Below are 21,676 nucleotides of genomic sequence, written 5' to 3'. Positions count from 1 at the left end.
TCAAAACCTTAATTTAGCTGTAACACCAGTCACGTTTCTATAGGGCCCATTTATATGCATCCAATGAAGCAAATGTTTGGCTCTGTGGCACCCATCTGACCATACATCAAAGAATCCAATGTCAATTGAATGCAAGCATTGTGCTAATGACACTCAAATTCATATCCAAAATGCAGATACTATATTAATGGCAACTTTAAAGATTCAGTGAGTTATTTTTATAACTCTCAGTTTCATATATAATTTTGTTGTGCAGGTAATTTTTTTTTAATTTTATTTTTTATTGAAATATAGTTGATTTACAATGTTAGTTTCAGGTATACAGCAAAGTGAGTCAGTTATACATACATATATATATATATACACACACACACACACACACACACACACACACAAACACATGTATTTTCAGATTCTTTTCCATTACAGTTTATTATAAGAAATTGAATATAGTCCCTGGTGCTCTACAGTAGGTCCTTGTTGTTTATCTACTTTATATACAGTAGTGTGTATCTGTTAATCCCAAACTCCTAATTTATCCCAGGTAATTTAAATGTGAAAGAATCTGATTTGTGAAACCAGGGAGATTATTAAATCAATTAACTGAAGTTGAGGAAAGATTTAATGAGGTAATTGTGAGGGGAGAAGAAATAGTGTGCCAATCACAGTTGTATAACTATTTGAAGTGGGATGGAGAGTAATTTTTTTGGAGTTATTTGTCATCACAGATTAAGTATGCATAATGAGCAATTTGGATGGAATTGCTCATTATCTTTTCACGACTCATTTTGAGTTAAAAGAAAAATTTTGTTTTGGGGGAGTCTAATGCTTGGCTAGTATACTTCACATAGCATTGTAGCTGTGCTTTGTGATAAAAAGAAAGTAACAATGCGGGGAGGGTACAGCTCAGGGGTAGAGCACATGCTTATCATGCATGAGGTCCTGGGTTCAATCCCCAGTACCCCCATTAAAAAATAATAATAATTAAATAAAATCAAACCCAATTACCAAAGAAAACTAAAAATAAATAGTGTTAAAAAAAGAAAACAACAACAACAAAAAAGAAAGAACATAACAATGAAAGCAATTACACACTATAGTAGTGACGAAGAGAAAAGAATTATTTGGGGAAAAGAGCCACGTATCTGGTGAGATGTAAAGCATAAAGCTGCCTTGATACAGCTTTCTCAGCTCTCTCTGTCTGTCAAAATCCTGTCTGCTTTTTCCTCAATTCATCCAGTTTTAGTCTATTTTATTCTACACTTCCATAGCCTTTGCTGAGCTGTGTTACAGCACGGTATTATTTAGATTCACCCTCCAGTAGCTGTTACAGTTCTTACGTATGTGGCCACATCTTCATCATCTGGGATTTTTTCTCTTCCCTCTTCAACAGAGTGGCTAGTACTGCTCCCGGAGCATGCTGGCACCTGGTCAATTCCAACTGAATCACAGCAGATCACTGAATCACTTAGGGATGAAAGGTCTGCAATAATAGAGCCATGAGACATAGATAAATAAAAACAGGCGATAACTCAAAAGCCTTGACATTTCATGTTATTTGGTCTTGGAACTTGGCTTTATAAAATGCGTTAGCACTTTAAGTCCCCTAATCCTTGAGCAGCCGCCTACATTTCAGGTGCTCGTCAAGTGGATCAGAGAACTCTCCAGGTCTATCAACATGCAGTATTACCCAGCCGGTCTTTGGCCCCCAAGCCCAGTGGGGTCTTTTATTCTGAAGATCTGGGTGGGGACATTTGTGATCTCATCTGTAAGGACTAATGCTGGTTGGTCCCTCCAGCTTCAATCTGGAGCATTTTGATGCATTTGCTGGGCCCTCGTGATTTTCCCCTCGGGGTACGATTTTCTGTCTGGCCAGACAGAAGTTACACACTCAAATTCTTAAAGCTTTCTGGCATTATCTGTGCAAAGATGTGCTTTACACAGTCAACAGTAAAAAATATATATTAAAATATTAAAATGGAAGACATATACATAGCTTTCACTCTGATTTCTAACAAGACAGATGATTTGCATACCACCTACAGAGTGCTGGTGGAAGTCAGGGTCTAAATGTGACAAGGAAGAGGGCACAGAGGCTGTCTCCTTGATGTTTCAAATGCTCTCTCCACTTACCCCATCTGTATTTACTAAAAAACAGCCCATTCAAGTGAGATACAAATTATCTAACTACAAAGTTGCAAGATATCAGTTCTCTGGTGCTTTGATGGATTTTAAAACTCACAATATTTTGCTTTGATGTTTCAATAAACATTATTCTATACTAAGAGAATTGGGAGGCAAGTTAAAGTCCCAAAAGTATTAAAGTACTTTCTACTTCTTGACCTTTTCAGGTCCATGAAATCTCCACTATTAGTCACACTTAAATTAACCTAAAACAAACAAACAAAAAAGACTATTGGTCACTAAAATTTTAATAGGTAAGAGGAAAAAAGAAAATACATTTATTGAACCCATATTCAATGGCAAGAACTTTACATGTATTACTTCATTTGAATCCTCACTAGGAAGACACAAAGACTTTCTTATTTTCTCCTTTTGATAGCTAAGGGAAAAGGAGATTCAGGGAATTTAAATTACTTGTGCAAATTCACAAAGCTAAAAGCCAAGACAAAGATCTGTCATATTTGCATAATCTCCATTGGGTAGCTAAAAACACTGTGATTGGGGTTTTAAATAAAACTCAGAATTGCACAGCTAATGAGTGACAGAGCTATATGGTGTCAACTGAAAAACCAACACCACCACCAACAACAACAAAACGCACGAGGTAAGAGCAGGGAGTTTCAGTTTTATGCATTTTAGGCAGGAACCTTCCTGAAAATTGCAGCCCAGAGATGAGACTCTCAGAGAGCTCTGAGGAACTACTACAAGGATACAGGGGAGATGCCAGATAAATATGATTTTTTTTTTTTTTTTGCTGGGAAAAGCATGTAGTCAAGCATGAAAAGATTACCGCAAATCACAAAGAGCAGACATCTCACACTAAAATGTTTAGTGCTTTTCTATATGTGGGAAGATGCAGGAATCTGGGGTTATTGCAAATTTTCCTTAGATATGCGTCTTACCTGTCTAGGGGCCCGTATATCCGAAGCACAGCATGATTCCCGTCTTTCTCCATCCCGAATTCCCCTCAGGGCACATCATTAGTGGGCAGCTGCATGGGGGTTGCCATTTAAGCCTTGCAGAGCTGGAATAGGGGGCAAGAGTTTTTACTTTACTGTAGTATTCAGCCCCGGATCATGTGTATTGTCCAAGACATCAAGCTGTCTCTAATGTAGTCTGAGAAAACAGGAAAGAGACCGTTTCGGCCATTAAAGAAAAGCAAGTATTCAAGGCAGGTGATGCCCAGAGGCCATCCGCAGAGTGCACCATGAGGTGATACAGAGAAAACCTCCGCCTGAGCAGTGCTGGTACCACACACCAGGTTACTGGGAGACAGGAAGATGTGAGATGGTTTCTTGGTAGAAGTGTAGTTTAATGCAGCCTGGAACAAACGTGGGGGAAATTTTCTTACTAAGGAAGACTGGGAACCCGGAGGCAAAAATGAAGTAACGGCAGTAGGGCAAGGGCTGATAGGGAAAGCGCATCACGTAACAATGAAGCAGGTGAAGCAGTCCTGAAAGAAGAGTGTGTCTGCCTCACATTTTTTTTCCCCCAGTGCCAGCTCTGCTTAACGTTGATGGAATAATTATTGGGGCCCAATTATACAGTAAGCCACAGTGATTTACGATGCTCTACAGCCAGCACTGAATCAACCTGTCTCAGTAGCTGTAAGTCTGCATAAAGTTTTAATTATGAACATCACAAGTTGGTCGGAGCATATGGAGAAAAATGGATTATGAATTTATGATGCTGTGAATTTTCCTGCTGAGAGGCTCTTCCCCCATTCAGGGTCTGGCGACAGAATGACAAAAGGCAGGTAGGAGAAGCCAGATGCTGGACAAAGCATCCGTTACCTTTTAAAAGTGAGACTGGGAACTGGAGCTGTGGGAGTGTACCAGAGGGAGTGTCAAAGGATCTCAGCTGCCTTTGGCAGTCTGATCCTGGCCTCAGGTGAGACATAAACCACTAGGACATAACACGCTGCTTCCGATTGGCATATAGCAGGGTAGACCTGAGCCAGGGAAATGGTCCTGGCTTACTTAGCAAGTCCTTCAACATTCCCCGTATAGAGAATTTCTGAAATTGATGAGCTATTCACTGTAGCTTCTCTTTAGGATTTCTTGGTTCAGTAAGCACTTACTGAGAGTGTGTTATGTCCCTGACATCCAATGGCTGGTCTGTGTGGGCGTGTAGAGGCTTGAGTGCCTGACACACCTAGGCACAGGTGTGCAGGGTCATCACAGGTGGAGGTTGAATCTCTGTGACTGCAAGACACACCAACTTCTCCCTCTGCTCCCTCCTCCTTCCTTTATTTCCCCCACCAGTGTTCATCTCTAAACTTTCTGCAGGTCAACCTCCATCTCAGAGTTAGCCTCTCAGGGGGCCTGACCCTCAAAACTCAGCGTATCATCGGTCGGAACCTCAGCTTCCTGGGTGAGCCCCCAGAGCCTTAGATACAATTTGTTCAAATGAAAAAGTCTATTCATTCATTCTTTCATCCATTGATCATGTATTTCTTCAAGCACATTTCATTGTAGCACTTATCACTTAGCAAGCACTGTGCTAGGCTTTGGGGGACAGAGATAAAAGAAAGTTCAGCACTGAAATGGTGCTTAATTCAGTCAAGAACAATAATTCAGACAAGTAAACAATAATCGCTTAGCATGGTGAACTGTGGTAGGATCAGGCACAGGGAGCTGTGGGAACGCTGAGGAGGAGCACCTACTTCCGTACAAGTATTGGGGAGGGAGTCAAAGAAGTCTCTGGAAATGGGAATGGTTGAATCAGGTAGGGGTGTGCGCCATATGCTTTCCTGGCTGATCACCCACTGAGGGAGGTAATCAGCCAAGAAAGAGGACAGGCTCTGCCAACTGGTACCACAGCCTCGCGGATGCTCACATATGCCCAGTCAGACAGGCTGCACCAGCATCCCAGGGAAGTGCCGCCCACCTCCTCAGGCTGCCCGTCTGTAACTCACTCTGAGCCTCATGTTCTGGTTTCTCCGGGATTAAAATCACAGCAATCACAGTGTGTAACCGACACTCCCTGCCCCTGGATTTTGCAGAAGGATTGTCTTGTCTGCACCTAGTAAACCAGAATGTTGACAATCATTCCAGCAAGGTCACTAAAAATTGGGTGGTTGAATAATGCGAGTGCCTCCAAACACCCAAGGTAGGAGGGACGCCTGGTCATTGACACTAAGCTCTCCCTAAATGGCTCACTGGTGGGATTACACGCTTTAGCATCTTTCTCAAATCTGTGCTCGGTGGAGCCCAGGGATGAGGAGCCAGCCCGGGTGCAGACCTAGCGGGAGCAGTTCCCGGACTTAGGACGGCAGTGAGGTTGGTCACCGGGTGCTCCTGACCCAGGGCCAACCACTTGCTGCATGAGAGAGACATGGACGAGGACGGACATCTGGGCAAGGCTGAGATCTTGGGACATGTTTATGGGCAGCCAGGCCCCCCCGCTACAGCGAGGACCTGACGTGTCACCACGATGAGCTCTGAGCACTAAGCCCCAGTGCACCCAGTGCACCTGCAGACGTGTAGCCCTGTGGGCTGACTCAAGGGGCCCCAGCGGCCAGGCCACCTCCAGACTGGCCCTGCAGGATGCGGACACAGCCCCCGGCATCCCCCGCCCCTGGGCTCTCACGGAGCCAGGTTAACCGCTCTCTCTGAGACACCACGCCCCCTCCCAGCTCCCCCTCCCTGGGGTCTCACAGACCGTAGGCTGAAGGACCCCCCATTTCTCACTGGCAGAGTCTCCCAGCCCAGACCAAGGTCCCCCATGCCAAGCTTAGAATCTGACTTTGAGGAACTTAATTCTGGTTGAGAGACCAAATCCAACTGAGTGGAGCCACATGGTGATAAGCCACGAAGATCTATATCAATATACAAAATTTTAATAAAGCACAGGCTTTTTCCAGTCTGAAGATGAGTTGCACAGCTCACATGCGCAAAGGCAGCATTGTGGTGATATGTACACAGTCCCCCGAAGAGCCTTCTTTGAAGAGAGCATCAGACATTTAAATAGTTACGTTCTATGACATTTGATAACTAGTCACGTGACTTTGTAGTTATGCCGTTCACTTGTGTACCTGTGTGCAAGCATATTTTGAAGTCATTTTCCTCTGAGAGAGCAACATTTGGCACCATTCTCCTCACCATCTGCATGCTGCCTCGATTACATCTATTCTAAATGTAAATTCCTTGATGAAAGGAACAATATATTAAGTCTTAGTCTGTTATGGATGGTTATTCTGGTTAATAACAAAAAATCTCATATTAGCGAAAAATGCATCTATACTTCTGTGCGAATTAACATGGGAGTTACTTTCACAGTTTAATATGAAAGAGTAATGGTAAGGCTGTCAAAAGCAAAAAGGGCTCATTTCGATAAAATTCAGGGCCATTTTTACAACTGGAAACTGACTTGCTTAAAGGCATAATAACATAGATGGAGGAAATGTTACAGTCAGCAGTTATCAGAGTCTTTCCCCAATAAAGTGGCAGACTAGGGCAGTAGAAAGGGCAGAAGGAAGTTCAGAAACAGTAGTGTGCTAAGTGTGCACGACATTTGAAGTAGATAAGATTTTAGCACTCCATCCTCTATATGACCAAGTTTTTTTCAGCATTCATCGTGAAAATAAATAACAATAATCAGAAAAGTAATATCTTGAATTTTGTTTATGTAATCATAGCAGTAAATAATAATAATAATTTTAAAAAGTAATAGGTTAGTCATTTTAATTACACATTTTTATAAAAGAGCAGAAATTCCTCAAAGTTCATGGAATGATTTGCACCTCAAATGACAGAGCTGAGGCAATCCAGTTCCATTTCTTCTTCTTTCCAGTTAGTGTTAGCATGGTTTATGTCAAATTTGCTCTCTAAATACAGAAATATGTAGGGGGACAGTGGTGGGAGACTGGGACCATGCCTGAGATAAGCCTGAACAATTCTGAACTGTTTACTTACTTACTTTTATTGTTCACTGTGAAAATGAATGTGTATAGCTGAGTCCACATATGTCTTGGGCCAATTTTATAGCTGAGGGTTTTGCAAGTTAACTTCCAGTAGAATATAATGTTCGTCACAGGAGATGTACTAAAAGTGTGTTAATTTGGAGCTTAGCTATATATTATTAAAAACTTCACAGCAACCATAGTACCTGTTTAGTTTTTTTCTCACTTAAAAAACAGTTTTATTTGTCCCAAGTGGGTACCACTTTTTAATAAACATTGTTATTACAAATGTTTATAAACACTTGGCTAAATGCATGACAGAAGAGCGATCACATCCATTCCCTGAAATAACACTCTTTTCGAAGTATCCGGCATGTACAACTCTTATAAACATCTTTATTATGTGTGTGTTTTTTTAATTGAATTGTAGTCAATTTATAATATTAGTTTCATGTGTACAACAAAGCAGTTCGGTTATGTATATACAAATCTATACTTTTTTTCAGATTCTTTTCCGTTACAACTCATTACAAGAAATTGAATAGAGTTCCCTGTGCTACACAGTAGGTCCTTACTGTTTCTCTATTTCATACATAGTAACATGTAGCTATTAAACCCCAGCTCCTAATCTGTCCCGCCCTATCCCTTTCCCCACTGGTAACCACAGTTTGTTTTCTTTGTTTATGAGTCTATTTCTGGTTTGTAAATAAAATTTGTATTTTTTTCAGTTCCACATATAAGTGATATCATATGATATTTGTCTTTCTCTGTCTGACTGACTTCACTTAGTATGATTATCTCTAGGTCCATCCACGTTGCTGCAAATGGCATGATTTCATTCTTTTTTTATGGCTGAGTAATATTATATTGTATACATATATGTGCCACATCTTCTTTATCCATCCGTCAATAAACATCTGAGTTGTTTAGTATTTAGAGCAACAAAATATTTTTTTAGGGAGGAATGATGGTTTTTTACCAATTTTCTTCAAAGTTGCCAGAGCATAGTGAAAATCAAAACGAGACCAACTTTTAGGTAAGCTTATTTTATTGTTTACCAGGCAATGCACCTGTTTTCACCTGCACCAGGGTGGGCTTCTCCTTGCTCCCAGCCTCTATACACTCGCTCCTGAAGCCCCACGGAAGGCAAAATCAGGGTCCCATAGTGTAGCAAGTGTAATTCAATAGAGAACATAGTTTAGGATCTCCTTCAAACTGTTAAATTTTAAGTGTTGTCTCTTATCTCCAGCCATGGACAAGTTCACAGATGGAAAATACTTAGCTCTTCCTCCTCTTTTACCCACAGCAGGTATTTTTAATCCACCATAGGACCTCTTTCCCAAGGAATCGGGTCGTGTCTTTGGAAGCCTCGTGAAACTGCAGTCTAGGCCATCCATACAACGGTGCGACTTCGGTCTAAAGAGTTGAAAACTATTTGCATTCTTGAAGTTCATCTCTAACCTGGCACTCAAGTGAAGCACATCACAGGACCTGTGAGGAGGGCTTGGTGCCCTGTAGGTGCTCAGGCCACCTTGTTCATGGAGGGAGTGAGCTGCGTGTCTGTGGATGAGGGAGGCGGGATGCAGGGAATCTGACAAAGAAAGCTGGTCTTCACTCCTAATAGAGCATGAAAAAATAGCTAGCCCTCAGTACCCTCAAATGATAAGAATGAATATTTATAGAGTATTTATTATAATCCAGTCACTATCAAAGGGCTCCAAGTGTATTAAGTTTTTGCATCTTTTTCACAAACTCCCAATGAAGTAGGTACTGTTATTACCACCCCCTCTTCACAGATGAGACCCTGAGTCAGAGAGTGTGAGAAATTATCCTGAGATCACACAGCTAGTGGTAGAGCTGGGAGTCGATCCAAGCTGCATGCCTGCAAAGCCCCACAGAGAAATACACTCTTTGTGGTGTGGCATTCTGACTTGGGTGATGTCCACTTTAACTCTCTCTGAGACACTCTGGAGTCCATGAGATATTTTGCAGAGGCATAACTTTGATTCAGCTTGCTATAAGGCCAATGTAAGATTGTGGTTAATTAGCACATGTGACAGGTCAGGGAAAATAAAATAAAATACTAAAATTATCTCAAGGTAGCTCGAATGTTTCCTTTGCATTATGACATAAGTAAAACCTTCAATTAGGTGGTTTAAATGTTCTACTGATGAAGGGGTGGCTCTAAAAATAAAGTCAAGTACTAAAAAGAGTGAAGATCTTAAGGATATGCTAAGTGCTTTATATGCAGGAATAAGAAGCTTTGCAACATTACTGGAAGTTTGAGTACTCATTTTGCAAAAGGAGAAACTAAGAGAAGCTGAATGACTTGCCCAGAGCAAAGCTGTCATTTGAACCCAAGTCTTTGTCATCAGAGCCCAGGTTTCACCATGTAGAGGTGCTCCCAGCCTTTCCCAAATGTTTGCTCTTTGAGCAGCCCTCCCAGCCTGTCACTCGTGTGAGGCTGTTTTTAATTACCCAAGGACAGAACTCCCCACCTGTGGGTCAATAGTCACTCTAAGCCAAACTTCACAGTTTCATTTTTAAAAAGGAAAAAGTAGGAAAAGGGAGGGATAACACTTAATTTTAGGACGTCTTCTGTGGTTACTGACTATATCAAGAGGAACTGGCACTAGGCCAGCACGAAGTTATTCAATAAAATTCATCAACGCCCTATTCACCGTCAGGTCCTGAGCTGGGCTTTGGGGTGATGGAAAGACAATAACGTATCTCTGCCAGCAGGTGACACTTCAGGTTTCTGGTGTGCAAACAAATTGAGAAAACAGGTCTTTTAAAGAATTAGAGCGTGTTGGTTAAAACACTTTTGTTACTATTGCTAAAGATGTAAGTATTGAGTCTAAGGTGCATTCCTGCTTTCTGCGTCGGTCAGGGGCAAGCCAAGTTCCTCTCTGGCTTCTGGGAAATGAAGTGCCTCTTGATTCACTGGCAGTTCCTGAGTCCCATAAAAGTCAAACACATTGGGATTCCAAGGGCTTCCTACCTATGCTCTGCTCTGCGCTTCTCCAGGGGGCATGTCCATGTAAGACGGTCTGATGAGATGCTCAGAGAATTGTCAGCTCGCTGGCTTCTTGCTGCTCTTTCCCCTTCTCTGTGCTTCTTCCCTCCAGGGATCTATGATGTTAATGTTGCCTAAGGGTCGTCCTGTCTGAACCAGGCAACATGTGGACCATGACACAGTCCACTGGCAGTGAAGATGGGCTTTAAAGCCAAACTTGGTTATGGTTTTCTGTTCTGCTGTTTCAAGACCTGCTGGACCTTTGGTAAATTTTTTTTTTTTTAATCTGAAAATGGGAAATATAATGGGTATATATTTATAATCCCCGTTTTAGTTACTTACCTAAACCAGCTTTTTCGAATGGGGGTGATTTAGCCCCCTAGGGACATGAGCCATGTCTGGAGACATATTTAGTTGTCGTGACTGGGAGGGATGGGGTTGTACTGCTGGCATCTGGAGGGTAGAGGCCAGGGATACTGCTAGGGACCCTACAGTGCATGGGACAGCGCCGTCACAAAGAATTATCCAGCCCCAAATGTCAACAGTGCTGGTGCTGAGAAAGCCTGCCCTGATCTCTCCACACACTCATACTCTCAGTTCTCACTGAAGTCTGACCATGAGTGGGTATGACTGAGAGCAAGTGGAACACACTCCTTCCAGCCTGGATGATACAGGATGAACCAGGAGATGCAGGTGCCAGGTTGACTGTGGGAAAAGAAAGGAAACAGGGCACAAGGAAGCAGGCAGTCTGGTGTTTGCCTCAGTCTCCCTCTCTTTGGGCAGATAGTCCAAAGCCAGAGGGATATTTGATCAATTAAAGGGACCCTCAATGTCAGAGAGTGCGACCCAAATGAGGCTACTTGGCAGTACTGGCCAGGGCTTAGGCAGGGCTGAGTTGTGGGTGCAGACGACTGAGCAAAAGAGAAGAGCCAAGGAGAGGAAGGAAAAGGAGAGAAATTGAAGAAGACCGAGAGAAGAGAGGAAAGGAGCAGAGAATGGGGAGGCAGCAGAGGGGAAGAAATAAGAGGGGAGACCTGGCAGGAGCTGGAGGTCTCAGCGTCACCGGCCAGCAGAACAACGGGTACCAAGCACAGTTATTTCGGGCAACTGATAACATCAGCTGATGTTGTGGGAAGAGGAAGGGGCAGGGAAGAACTCTGAGAGACGGTATTTTATTAAAAAGATACTGAAAATTTTCACCTAATGAGAATTTTTGAATTATTGCCTTGTATTAAGGTTACCGGACTAAACTAAAATAATTCAGTTGGACAGGAAGATTAGATCAGCTCAAGGGGAGAAAAGTGTACATTTCCTCTGTACTTCTGAAGTTGGCATAAGAATTTTTGACTTCCTTCAGGTTAACACTAACTTTGCAGGCTTGCTAGAAGGATGAAATAGAATAATCAATAGACAGTTTATAGCAAAATGCTTGTCACCGGGTAAACTCTCCATAATAAAGAAAGAGAGGAAACTTCTATTCTATTTCATATGTGTAGCAGACAGAATTTCTAAATCATCCCCCAGAGATGCCCCTCCTGCTCACCAGAACCTATGAAAGTAATGAGATATCGCCCCCATAATTATGTTTTGGTCCATGACACAGTTGACCTTAAGACCAGGAGATTATTTGAGTGTTCCTGACCTAACTGAGTCCTTAAATGCTGTTTTCTCTGGCTGATGACGGGAGGAGCAGGAAGAGAAGTCAGAGGTATTGGAAGAACAAGAAGAACTCTTTACGGTGTGGGAACGCATGCTAGAGGTATCGAGGAACAGAAAGCGGACCCAGGGGCGAGAGCTAGCGAGGACCGAGGGACCTCAGACCTACAGCTGCTGGGACCTGGATTCTGCCAATAGCCCAGATAAGCCTGGAAATAATGCTCCAGATAAAAGTCCAGTCACCCTATGCCTTGATGTTGGCTTTGTGAGACCCTAAGCAGAGAACTTAGCTGAGCTATGCAGGACTTCTGACCTACAGAGCTGTGAAATAATAAATTCATGTTGTTTTAAGTTTCCAAGATTATGGTAAATTGTTATGAAACAACTGGAAATACAATTTGTGAAGTATCCTAGTTCAGTGGGATAACAAATCAGAAAAAAATTCATGCTCCCTCTACCTAATACAAACCCTTTGTCTCCTTATCTCTGCTGTCTTAGTGTCTCGGAAACATACTCCAACGTCCACCCGCCAATGGCAGGTTTTCCATGAAACTAACAGACCTTCAACGCATGAGCCTTTTCCAAGGAAGAGATTCAAGCAATGCAGTTACAAAACCATGTCTGTTTAGAATTTTTGCAAAATATGACAATTTAATTGCAACTGATTAAACCCTGTGGCTCTGTCCTCTCTTCCCTGCCCCCACCTGTACTTGACACTGGAGCGACAACGGACAACTTTAACACGAGGCTAAGGTAACGTTGAGCTCGAGAAATATTCACTGTGTGTTCCGCGGGGAAGTTTTCTGTTACTCGCAGCTACTTCCTTGTGTACTTGGGTTATTACTAGCCACCACTGCCTAAGAATCTCTTTCAAGAATGATCCAACTGCCATGACCTAGGGTGAAAGGTGAGAGGTCATATCACTATACGATAGTATCTTATGGTGCCAGGCACCTGAAGTCTCTGAGTAGCAGAGGAAACACAAGCTTTGAAATGTATAAAACTAGAATTATGGGAACTTATTCTAATAATTAACAGTATAAACTTTTATTCAGAGAGTTCAGTGATCCTTTATGCCTAGAAAAAAATAGTTTTGTCTGTCCAGAATACACTGGATAATGCTGTATAAATAATAATTCACACACCATATATTTTCTTATTTGATAGGAATCACATGAAATAGAATATGTCAGAATTTCTCAGTTTGTAGGACACAAATATGTAGCAGTGCCACAGATAAGTACATTTATGTTTGTAAAATCCTATGTTTTCTTTATCCTTCTGTATTGGATCACATCTTGGTATGTCAGTGAATCTTGTCCTGATAAAATCTCAATGTCCTGTTGGAAGAGCACACTAGATCACCTTAATAGCTTGAATATGTCAGTGTTCCAGTGAAAAAACATCTATGTGTGTTTACCAACAAATGGGGCTATGCAGTATAAGAATATTTTTATTATTAAAGTACTTAATATAACATGTTTATATATTTTAAAGTAATTTAGATTACTCAAGGAATTTCAGTTTTAGATTAATTTTCTTACAGAATTGTCAACATATCAACATCCAAATCCAACAAAAAGAAATGTTTAAACTTAAATGTTAAAATCCAAGCAGAAATTAATTACCAGCAGCTAATTTTCAAATGGAAGGAAATTATCCATAATAATCATAGATCATCAATAACAATATGAATCCTCATAAAATTTCAATCCATCATATTTCTAAAAATTATCACAAAATATTGTATTTCTATATGAAGTTAAAAAAGATTATCTATCAAAAGAAAGAAGTAGAAACATAATGTTGAGATATGTCATCAAATTAATAAAAATACACTGTTATTTTTCTAGAACTTTTACATTATGTGGTATTGTCAGTGCCTTCCTATTTGTAATTTGTCAAAATTTCTTTAGCCTTTCCAAAAAAACGTTCATTTTTTGTACTTAATTTTGTATCTGTATAATGTATTCTTTTTCTTAAAGGCAGCTTCTGAAAGTGCATAAATTTCCCACTTCTAGTTTGCCACTGCCCCAGGGAGCAAACTCAGTTCCCCCTACGTGCCTCGGTCCAGGCTAGCCAGGGTAGGCTGTACACCAATGGTCCAGCTGCTCCTTCATGGGAGACAGCATAAAGTTGCTTCCCTTTTCTCGTTCCTGAAACTAGCTTTGGGACCCAGTGGGCAAAAGGTGTTCCCTGGATTCCCATGCACCCCTTGACTTAGAAGTGTTTAGGACCAGGCTTGGCTTCAGTTCAGTGAGACAATTCTACAGATGAGACCAAGAGTCCTGACAATGGCTGTTCTGAGATGCCTGTGGCTGGAAACCCTCTGAGCTCTGTGACTGGGACTACTGACTATGCTCATGTAAGGCCCCACTTGCTCCTGGATAAGAGTCCCCAGCTTGCACACTTCCCCCAGAAACGTGTTTATCCTCTCCTGGCTTCTCTCTCCTCGCCGGCCCCCTGTGTTTACTCAGCACACACTAGACTCCACACCCAGCACGTCTTCCAGCCTAGACCCTCTAGAAGGAGACTTGGAGAAAGTCTACAGAGATGCTACTGTATGTCAGACGCTAGGGTCAGAGGTGATTCAAAACCACTGGGGTGTTGTGAAGTTCATCACAGACTGATTCTCGTGAGTGAATGAGTTATTTTTACTTAAGAGCTTTTGAAGTGGCTCTAAAGTAGAAGAGGTAGAAAAGTAGTTGATGAAGTTACAGAGCAAGGGCTCACTGCCCGAAGCACATAGAAGCCAACGGCACTGGCTTTTGAGAAAAGAGAAGGCTTTATTTTGAGGTTGACTGGTAAAGGGACAGGAGGCAAGGCTCTCAAATCTGGCTCCCTGGTCTGTGGCTTGGTTAGTCTTTCATGGGTGAGGGAGGTCAGGCTGGTGGGCAGAAACAGGTTTCCATTAGAGTGCTTTAGAGGCCATCTATGATAAGGCATGGAATGGCAGATTTCAGCACCGTATCTTCCTGGACAGTGAATCCCTCGTTTCTCTGGCCTTCAAATTCTGATCATGTTCTGATTTTCCTGGTTCTGCATGGAGGAACCAAATATTCTGAGTGTTATTTGAAGAGCGCATTCCTCCTCTGTGAGTCCGCAGGTTACAGGACTTGCAGTTTGGGCTCTGCTATGTCTGCAAGGCAACTAGACATCCTGTTACTGACAAAGTAGGACCGGTTTGAGCTGGTCCAGTGGTTACAACGGTGTTAATGTTTGAAACAATACTTTTAAAGTCCTAATTCTCTCCTTGTCTGTACAGTCAACCTACCATTCTCTCTCCTCTGATTATTAAATAAGCATTTACTGGATATCTTATAAAATATTATCTGAGATATTGTGATCCTCTAATTTTTTTATCAGTATTCACCACTCTAAAATTCAAGAAGGCAGGAACTTGTTCATATTGACTCTGCAATATCTATCATAGTGCCTACATACAGTGGATGCTCAAAAGTATCGGCTGGATAAATGATTTAGTTCTATTTCTATTAGACAATAAACCCTTACTTGTTAAGTAAAATGTACTTTTTTGATTACAAAAGTAATATATGTTAAATGCAAAAAAGTATAAAGAAAAAATTGATATGATTTGGGCATGTTTTTCATCATTTCTTGATAAATACGGATGTTCACATATCTACTCACCATTTACGTATTTGTGTTAAAATTGGGTGTTACTTCATATACATTTTGGGTTTTATTTTTATTATTGAATATGATGAGTATTTTTAAGTTATTTAAATATTATGCAAAACTGTGTTTTAAGTTTTTTACACTGAATATCACTGTGCGGATGTATCATAATTTATATAATCAATTCAGTTTCAAATGATATTTAAGTTAGTCCTGGATTTTGTGATGAGGACTGTGTGTGTGTGTATGTGTGTGTGTGTGTGCATATAGATAAGTCAGTGGGCATGAACAGATCAGCATAAACCATGAACCAAAAGTTGGCATGAAGAGGTGTAATTGTAGGGGGCACTCAACTGAGATGGGACATAGAAATGGTTTACAGACAGATCTAAAGCTAGGACTTAGCTAGAGCTCTTCATGGTAATAGGAAAGCTTAGAAACAGACCATACATCTAAAAGGATGTAGTAAGTAGCATGTGTTTTTAATTTTCTGATGCCCTGACATCTTTGGGCCTTGCTCCCCCTACCAAGTTTAGCTAATAGCTAGAGATCACAAGCCACTTCCCTGGAGCACACCTTTCATATGCAAACCAAGAATCCAGAGCCCACATCCCAGCCAGCTCACGGTGGGGCTCTCACACTTAGGGCTTTTATTCCCCTGTCCTAATAATTTGGGGAGGCAGGCATCAGAAAACTAGGGACAGTCTCCATGACCCAGAACCCACTGAAATTATTCAAACTAGCCAATCCTAAATCTACTTATCCTGCCTGGCCCATCCTTCCCACGGAAACCACCATGCAAGCTCCTGCCCACGTGTTCCCCTCACTCCCCCTGCCTCTTGACTGACCCAAGTGCTTCCCCATTTAGCCCTACAGTGTGACATGTCTCTTGTTTCTAAGGATTTGTGAGTGTATAAATAAATTATTCCTTCTAGATTGAAAATATTAGGAAAAAATACAAATAGTTTCAAAAGGCAAATCTTGAATCTGTCACATGCCAGCAACTCTTTACATAACATTTACATTGTATTTACATTTGTTTACAGCATTTACATTGTATTAGTTATTATAAATAATCTAAAGGTGGTTTAAAGTGTACAGGAAGACATGCCTAGGTTATATGCAAATACTACCCCATTTTATGTAAGAGACTTGAGGATCCTTGGATTTTGGTGTTCCGAGGATGCCCTGGAACCAATCCCCCACAGATGCCAAGGGACTACTGTATAAACTCTCCAATAAAACATGGGGATAAATCTTCATAACCTTGGATTTAGCAATGGTTTCATAGATCTGACACCAAAGCAAAAAATATGTATGTATGTATTCCTTCCTGACAGTCATTTCCCTGTCTGTGTGTCTTACCATGGTCTGATTAAAGCAAACCCTGGGTACCCTTAAACCAAAGGATTACACCAGTCCTCCTCTAAAATGGGACGGAAACAATTATGTCAGAAAACCAAACCTGCTCAAGACCAACATCAGTCACACTGGAATGAAAAGAGTGCCTGTGTGGGGACTGAGAAAAAACTCCATACTTCTTACTACTCTAACTGGTAGGTTTACCCTGAACATTGAAACCATGGACATTTCTGTCCTTTATGAGGGTATCTTAGATATACCAAATGAGACATGCTCACATAAGACACAATCTCTGTTCATCTCTAGTGGCTCCCAGTGCTTTGCACACAGGAAACGCTCATTAAATATTTGTTTAATGAATCAGGGACAATGGATCTAGGCAAACACCTGGTTCCCTAGGCTGCAGGGTGGGAAGGGATGTGATGGAACTAGAATAAATCACAGTAGAAGCGCGTGGGAAGAAGGATCGGTTTAATTTCTATTGTGCTCCATCTCAAGGCTTTCCTTTCCTGTTCTTTTGATGCCTGTCTCTTGCCCCTTTCACCCAGAAGTCCCTTCAGTTCCAGGGTGCCTGCAGGCAGGGAGGGGGGTGACATTAGACAAGGCAGCCCCTCCTGCCGGCCCTTCCTGAGCCTCACCACGAAGCTTTATTAAAGAAAGGAATTGAAAGTCATCATTAAAATGAGTTTTAAGGATTACTCTTGGATTTCATTTATCCCTGTTCACTCCTTTCCCCCACAGGCAAAAATAATGAGTGGTTCGCATTTTTATTCTCAGAAATTCAATGAAATTCTGAACTCTAAGGAAAGTATAGTCCCTCTGAATTAGAAGAATATATCAGATAAATTGTCCGAAGAAGAATCTGCCCAAAGTTAAATTTTTGAGGCAAACTTGACTTATCTTAATACAGTAGAATATTATACTTACATAAAATATTTATACGATTAGGGAGAAAATTGTCTTGAACTTGGAGCGGTTTAGAATCTGCAGAGAAAGTCTGGAAAAATTGCATTAGGGAAATGCTTCTCTCTTAGGGGCCTGGAATGCATATAAAATTTAAAAAGAGACACTTTTAAACTTTCTAGAGGTTGTTTTCAATTACACAGACATTTTTAAATCACAAAACACGCCATCTAAGGAGGCAGGAGTAAACCTATTTACTATCAAAGGCTAACAGCCAATATTGCAGTCGCCATAATTTTTAAATCTAAAGTTATTTCTGAAAGGTGTCTTTTTTCTCTGCTGCTTCATGGGTGTGTTTATATAACAATACACTTTTAAAAAGTACACAGTTAAACTACAGTTATGAATCACCTTTATATTTTGAAAGGAAAGATCATTGAAACAACCCGGTCCCATAAGTTCGGCTTAATCCAGTGCACCTGATACAGAGCAGGTGTTGGATAAATACTTAATGAATAAAAGAAAAAAATGAATGAGTGAATGAATCTTTTCTATTTGTTCACACGCCATCTGCTTAATACCCTAGAATGTTCCTAGAAAGATTTTCATTGTCTACGGGTCTGCAGTTACTGAAGATCAGGCAGTATTTATCATCCTCACACTAATTCATGGAGTTACTGTATATCTGAAATTCCTGACATTGCTTCTCCCATCTTATCATGAGATAAGGGTGTCTCCTAGGGGGGTTATTAGTGCTCCTTTAATGAGATGAGTTGTGGATAAGTCTCAGATGACAATTCTTTGAATTAAAGAGAGACATAATGATTCTCCAGTTTAGTTTTCCCATTTGTGGTATGTCCAGCGCAGAGGCAAAGAGCAGAAGCAGTAAGACGAATAAATATGATCTGGGAAAGTCTGTATTGGAAAACCTTCATTACTTTATCAATCAAAAAAGATTGAAATATTGACCCGTCCAGCACTCAAATCATTAAGAAGATAGAATGCCTCCTCTATACATTGCACCGTTCCTAAGTATTAAATTGAAGTTAATTTCTTACACTAACTGATAACATCTAGCAATCCTAAGAGCAAAGCAAACAAAGACAAAACAGCGAGACTGTCTCACCAAGATTGCTATGAGGATAGAATCAAGACAGAGGCAAGTTCTGGGATACGGACCTGAGATGCCAATCTGGAGAGCAGTTGCCACTCCCACCCTCTCCCGTTACAGCTCAGCAGCTCCCTGTTCCCAGGATTGGCTGAGGCGTTCTCCTCTGTGATGGAGAAGGATAAGCAACAGATGAAAAGGAATTAACAGTCCTGGGAGCAGTAAGGTAGATCCAGATTCTGTCTGTGAAGAAGGCAAGTCGCCAAAGAAAAGGAAAAAAAAAAAAAAAAAAAAAAAAAGAACTGTGTCCAAAGAAGGATTTCAGCAGAGATGGTGCCCCAAAGAGAAAGACACTCCATTGGCTTTAGAAACAGCAACATGCAGTCATCAAGCCTGGAATGGAGCCCAGTTTCTAATTCTTACTAGTGAGAAATCATCATTATCAACTATATTTCTTTGCTATCTACCTCAACATGTCTGTAAATAAGTATCCAAGCCATGTGAGTAATGATCTGGACACAGCTACATTATTTGTTTTTTTATCATCCCCTGTTTAATTCTTCTAACAAGTGTTCATAATTGCTAATAAATCCTTTATATGTTGATGGTTATTCATACATCCCTATGTGTGTGTGTGCACATGGGTCTGTGTGGATGTGGGTACTTTTCCATCCCACCTGGACCTAACTCACCCTTTTCTTTCACATTGACTAATCTAGTATTCAGAACCAAGTGTGTACTGTGGAGCATGAATTTAAATATGTAACAATATCTTATATTTGGAGAGTCTTTTCCAGAGCACAGCTGCCAGAGTTGACCTAGAAGCTGAGCTAGTTATAATTCCTTCCCGGCAGGGCAAACAAATCTCCCTCAAACCTTTCAAAACCTTAATTGCCTCCTGGTTCCTCACAAACCCAGTACAACAGATGCTCATTCCCTTCCCATCTCCTCCTTCACCCCTCTTCCCCCACTGTCCTTCATTCGTCCCTCAGCAGCGGCACATGTCCCCACTCTCAGTGATGCTGAAATACTCTTTGGAGACTTTCCTTGAACTTCCCCACTGACATGCTTTCCTGCATTTTACATAGATCTGGCCTTTCTCAATACAAAAGTGACAGACCATTCGCTTCCTGCAGAAGGCCCAGGGGTACCTTGTTCTCCACGCCTGGAGCATATGTCCTGAATGCATGTTACGTATTCAGATGCCTTTTTGAGCTAGAGTGGGCTTTTAGCTCTTTCCTATAAAAGTGGCACCGTGAGGAACCCCTAAATAAAAACATCTCACTTGGCAGGTGGTTAGCCCTATCCTCACCTGTTTCAAACGTGTGTAGTCCACTGATACCCTAAACATTCAGGCGGTTATCCTGAGAATTAATAGAGAAACATGACTCCAGCAATTCAGAATTATTTTTACAATTTGGAAGGGGTGGGGAGATTGTGGGTGGGGAAAAACATTGAGAAACCGTTACTTAACCTAACATAAATGAGGTCAAAAATTACATGGGTTTGGAGGTATTTCTCAAATCTTCTCTAAATAGTCTCAGCCCTGCCATGTGTGATATTTTCCTGCCCAACGATCTCCTTTAGTCCTTGTTGACAGTGTCTCCAATCTCTCTTCCCCAGTAGAGGTCGGAATATACTACAGGAGTCAGCAACTGTGAGCCATGGGCCAGATTTGACCCACCATCTCTTTTTGTAAATAAAGGTTTATTGGAACAGAGTCACGTTCATTTGCTTGGGTACCGTTTGTGGCTGTTTTTATACCACAAGGACAGAGCAGCGTATTTGTGAGATCATATTACCCACTGTATTAGTCAAGGGTCTCTAGAGAGACAGGACCTTTAAGACACATATAGGAAGAAATTTATTATGGGATTTACTTCACATATTTATAGAGGCTAACAGGTCCCACAGTCTTCTCACTACAAATGAGACAACTGGGAAAACCAGTGGTTAATTCAGTCTGAGTCAGAAGGCTTGAGAAGAAGAAGCCAATGGTGTAATTCCCAATCTGATGCCAAAGGCCTGAGCACCCTGAGGGTGGCTAGTGTAAGTCCTGAAGTCCAAGGACTGGAGAACCAAGAGCGTCAATGTCAAAGCACAGGAGAAGATGGAGGTCCCAGCTCCACGGAGAGAGAATTAGCCCCTTGTCTTCATTTCTGTTCTACTCTGGCTCTCACTGGATTGGATGGAACCCACATGGATAAGGGTCACCTTCTGTCCTTGGTCTATGGATTAAATGCTAATCTCTTCAGAAACACCCTCACAAACACACCCAGAAATAATGCTTTACCAGCTATCCAGGCATCCCTTAGCCCAGTCAAGTTGACCCAGAAAATTAACTTTCACATCACAAAGTCTGAGACCTTTACTATCTGTTTTTTTGGTTGTTGTTGTTGTTGTTGTTGTTTTAAAAAAATTTGCCCAACACTGATAAAGTACCAAAGATGTGCTGCTCTGTCTCCTTCCCATTAATTTGAACTTCCCTCCTCACTGCAACTCCATTTCCTCCTTTTTCCTGGTTAATCTCAACAATTCATATATCCCAATTCTTCTGACCCTGTATCCCATTTCATCATTTTCATGATGCCTTCAGTAGAATCACACACAAGGTGCTCTATGCAGTCTTGGTACTTTTTCTCCTGATGGAGTCACTGGAGTCGATCTAATTTCTTTGCTGCTTCGAAGACACATAGGAATTCTTGATACCCAGGATGCTGGTTACTGAAGACCATGCTCAGTGAGTAGTCATCCTCCTGTGCTGGGCAGCTGGCTACAATCCTTGTCAAGTTGATTCACCTGCCCCACTTATTAAAGTTCCATAATTTTTAACAGACATTCCCTATGTATCTCTTCTATATCAACTACCATAATACCTGTGGGAAATAGCAAACTAAGAGCATTT

At 41.3% G+C, this 21,676-nt stretch overlaps 1 non-coding gene across 1 annotated transcript; it reads left to right on the top strand.

The window, feature by feature from the left end:
* The first annotated feature begins 894 nt into the window (after window positions 1–894).
* Window positions 895–967, top strand: TRNAD-AUC (transfer RNA aspartic acid (anticodon AUC)). The gene has a single exon. It is a non-coding gene; the product is annotated as a tRNA-Asp (tRNA).
* Window positions 968–21,676: the final 20,709 nt, after the last annotated feature.

Source organism: Camelus bactrianus, chromosome 5 (genome assembly GCF_048773025.1).
Source record: "Camelus bactrianus isolate YW-2024 breed Bactrian camel chromosome 5, ASM4877302v1, whole genome shotgun sequence".
Taxonomy (NCBI): domain Eukaryota; kingdom Metazoa; phylum Chordata; class Mammalia; order Artiodactyla; family Camelidae; genus Camelus; species Camelus bactrianus.
This window is presented reverse-complemented; position numbering and strand designations above follow the sequence as displayed.